The sequence below is a fragment of the Cariama cristata genome, unplaced genomic scaffold, assembly GCF_000690535.1.
Source record: "Cariama cristata isolate BGI_N322 unplaced genomic scaffold, ASM69053v1 scaffold7972, whole genome shotgun sequence".
Classification (NCBI taxonomy): domain Eukaryota; kingdom Metazoa; phylum Chordata; class Aves; order Cariamiformes; family Cariamidae; genus Cariama; species Cariama cristata.
Genome location: NW_009604342.1, coordinates 1 through 4,078, shown reverse-complemented (window position 1 = coordinate 4,078; position 4,078 = coordinate 1). Strand labels below are relative to the sequence as shown.

General features: G+C 45.8%; 1 non-coding gene across 1 annotated transcript; it reads right to left on the bottom strand.

The window, feature by feature from the left end:
* Positions 1-3,379: 3,379 nt before the first annotated feature.
* On the bottom strand, positions 3,380-3,453 carry TRNAN-GUU. The gene has a single exon. It is a non-coding gene; the product is annotated as a tRNA-Asn (tRNA).
* Positions 3,454-4,078: the final 625 nt, after the last annotated feature.

The following is a 4,078-nucleotide window of genomic DNA, read 5'->3' as shown; positions in this document are numbered from 1 at the left end:
AATCTCAGAACAGTTTCACGTTGCGTTTGTCCCCGATGAGCTGAAGCGTAGCCCTGGCGCGCAGTCACGGGACTGGCAGGATTAAGGCGCAGGCCTGTTCTGGGAGCAGCGCCCAGCGTTGGCAGCCAGCAGCAGGGCTGCCCTGTGCTATTTTTATTATGGTTGTGTCCAAAAAGTGTTTTAAAAAGCCTGAAGGGAAGGAACCCTGATGTCTAAGAGTCCCCCTATAGCAAGAGCAGGGCTTCAGGAGGGGCAAATATGCTCAAATCTGATCAGCAACTGCTGCCTTGAAGAGAGGACATTTCTTCACAGTGGTCTGGTAAAGATGCCTGATGGTGGTGAAGAGGATGAGGAGGAGTGGTAGAGAAGATGGAAACATGACAAAGTTTGTGGGGAGAGCCTTGATGGTCCTGGTTGAACACCTCCTCAGTCCCAGAAAGTCCTGCACCTTGTGCTCGAGAGTTTTGCGTTCATACAGCTTCATTCTGCTGAGCACTGAATGACCCCAGATTTCAAATTTGTCCTATTTAAATTTTAGGAACAGTTCTACTGCTTTACAGGAGCCTAATCTTTAACCTGGTCTCTTCTGAGAATGGCTCAGCATGTTACTTTTCCACCTTGTAGGAAGAAGCCAGTAGTATTTCTTCAGCAAGGCAATTTCAGATTTTGAGTACCGCATTTACTCAAGTTTACTCTTTTTTCCTTAAGGGATAAAATTGGTAGGGCCCTACCACTGGATAATCTACCCTACACATAAATGACAAGCTTTCAGGTTGATGTAATTACCAATGCCAAACCACATAAAAATAACAAGTTGCCAGAAAATACAAATCCTGCATAGATTTGACAGATGAGGAGGGAAGAAGGATGTAACATGCAGGTGTATCAGCTATAAGCTTCAGCCACCTAAGTTGTTTTAATCTAGTAAATCTTGATAGAACTGTTGAAGTCAGCAGGGAAAAATCTGTCTCTCATTTCACCACATGGTTTGGTTGTGCAACATCTAATGTGAAATGGCCAAATATCTTCTCAGGCTACTCCTTCCAGAGGAATTTTATGAAAATAGGCTTTGATCTGGTAACCATTTTATGTCTCAATTAATATTGGGTTGAATATATAGTAGTAACAATCTCTTCGGACAGTTTGAATCACACTGCAAGCAAAGCATGTCAAGTTTTATCAAAGGAAAACAATATGTTTTGTTTGGCTTTACAATATTCAGACTAAGTAGAAACGCTGTGAGTAAACGCATTCTTGAAGTTTCATTGCAATATGGCACTTGAAACAAACCTTGGATCTCATGACTCATCTCTGCTAGGAATGCAGCATCCCTTGACGAGCTTATGATTCTGAATCCAAGAATATTTGCAAGCCAGAGGCAAAGGCCCAGACCAAGAGGCAAAACTGAAGCAATAGATGAATACCTCTCTTGATTTCATAGAATCATAGAATGGTTTGGTTGGAAGGGACCTTAAAGATCACCTAGTTCCAACTGCCCTGCCATGGGCATGGACACCTTCGACAGGACCAGGTTGCTCACAGCCCCACCCAAGCCCTATTCTCTTCTCCAGGCTGAACAACCCCAACTCTCTCAGCCTGTCCTCACAGCAGAGCTGCTCCAGCCCTCGGATCATCTCCGTGCCCTCCTCTGGACTCGCTCCAACAGGTCCATGTCCTTCTTGTGCTGAGGACCCCAGAGCTGAAGGCAGTACTGCAGGGGGGTCTCCCCAGAGCAGAGCAGAGCAGAGGGGCAGAATCCCCTCCCTCGACCTGCTGGTCACCCTGCTTGGGATGCAGCCCAGGACACAGTTGGCTTTGTGGGCTGTGAGAGCCCATTGCTGGGTCATGTTGAGCTTCTCATCAACCAACACCCCCAAGTCCTTCTCCTCAGGGCTGCTCTCAATCCATTCTCCACTGTATCTGTGCTTGGGATTGCCCTGACCCATGTGCAGGACCTTGCACTTGGCCTTGTTGAACTTTCCGTCAGAATCTTGAGTTAACCATGTCTGATATTTGTTCAGACAACATTGTCTTGCAGGAGTACCTGCAAAAGTAAAAATTGTTTGGGAATGTTTGGGAATGTTTAGGTCTTGTGGATTAGGCCATTAGCCATATAAATACATTTCCAAACACCTGCAAATATTGTCTGTTTTGCTTTGTAAAATTGGAAATAGCTCATCGGCAGATGGCAGGAGCACATGTTAGTGTTAATAGACCTATACACACAAAGGGAGAACAGGTGACTTCTGTTTGTAATTAAGCTAATCACAGAGGCAGCAGAGAGCTCCTGGCTTATTGGGATTACTGCTTAAACTCCAACTACTAGCCTGCACCAACAGAGCAAATACTTGCTTTGGTGTTTGATGCTCCATACCACATCGTGTGTGCTTTGGGGTTTCCCTGGAGTGGTTAGTGGCCAGGGTAGGGCATCCCACACCCGCAGCTCTGTTCCACTTCAACAGGTTAGTCTGCAGGTCTGCTGTAAAGCTAAAGAATTTAATCATTACCAAACAATCAGATATTTAAAAATCCTGACATAAAGTGTGCAACATCTACAGATTAAGCCTTAAAGCTGTTCATTTATTTTTTTCTGCTTTCACATCTTTTTCTTGCAACTGAAGTTCTCAGCCATTATTAATTGCAGTAGCTTTTTATAGTCAGTTCTATTCTACTTTTTTTGAACTCCATTAACCCTTTAACTCCCTCAAGAGCTTTGATATCAATCATAATAATGAGAAATATTTACCAAAAAAGCAGGAAATTTAGAGATACAAGAGACTAGGCATTGGCAATTGGTTGTGAAATCTTCATGCTTTGTTAGCAAGCCTGACCCATGTGCAGAAGAATATACATTTTGCTAAGAATATACATTTCTGTAGGGGAAGCGCGGGTTGCAAGGTGCAGCTGAAAACAGTCTGGGGAATGTCAGAGAAAAACTGCCTTTGCTGAAGTTTTGAATAGCAGGTCTAGGTTGGCTGTCTCTTGGAAGACTTTTGAAGTGCAGATTAAATAATTCCAGATGATGACAAAAAACTCTGTTAAGAAAACAAAAGGTCTGGGCTTTCAGCCACTTCGGGGTTGTTGGTTTTGTGCCTGGCAAGAACCCCACACCCACTGCTCCTCTGGAGTGCCCCTTGTTTTCTCATACCATCCCTTTTCACATTCTTTATCTGCGTTGTGTCTCTTCCCCTTCGCGGCATCCTGTTTCACCACAAAACTGCCTGTAATTCTCTCAGTTTGCTTTTTTCCTTCCTCTGCCTTTGCCCAGGGGACTGGATAGCGTCCTCTGTTTATACAGAGCAGAGCATGGTTTGGGTTGGAAGGGATCTTAAAGGTCACCTAGTTCCACCCCCCCACCATGGGCAGGGAAAGGGGAACCCGTCCCTGGGTGGGCTCGAACCACCAGCCTTTCGGTTAACAGCCGAACGCGCTCACCGATTGCGCCACAGAGACTCCTGCTCAGTGCTGCAGTGAGCCTTGGGGACGTGGGGTCCTGCTTGGCACTGGTCATGATGCTTTAACGCTGATTCTTTAAACCCCTCTTTCACCGGGTAGAGTCTTGGTTGCTGTTTGACAACTAACCCTTGTTTTCCAGTCTGGTCGTGGGCTCGGTAGGAAAGGCAAAGTACCAGCAGAGGGGTACAGCAGTGATTTTCAGGTTAGCCTTACCCCAGCCATGCAGCAGAGCCAGAAAACGCTGTGCCTTACCGGGAGTGAGAAGGGCTCTCTGCATTCAGGGGTTGAACTCGCTGCTGTATCAAACCAAGAGCTTTTGATCCAGGCAACTGTGAAGAGGGAGGGGACTGTGGAACAAAACAGGACTAAACCTCAGTCTACGTGTGGTGGGTTGACCCTGGCTGGATGCCAGGTGCCCACCAAAGCCGCTCTATCACTGCCCTCCTCAGCTGGGCAGGGGAGAGAAAATGCAAAAAAGAAAATAAGAAAAAATGAAAGGCTCGTGGGTCAAGATAAGGACAGGGAGAGATCACTCAGCAATTACAATCATGGGCAAAACAGACTCCCCTTGGGAAATCAGTGTAATTTATTATCAATCAAACCACAGTAGGGCAATGAGAAA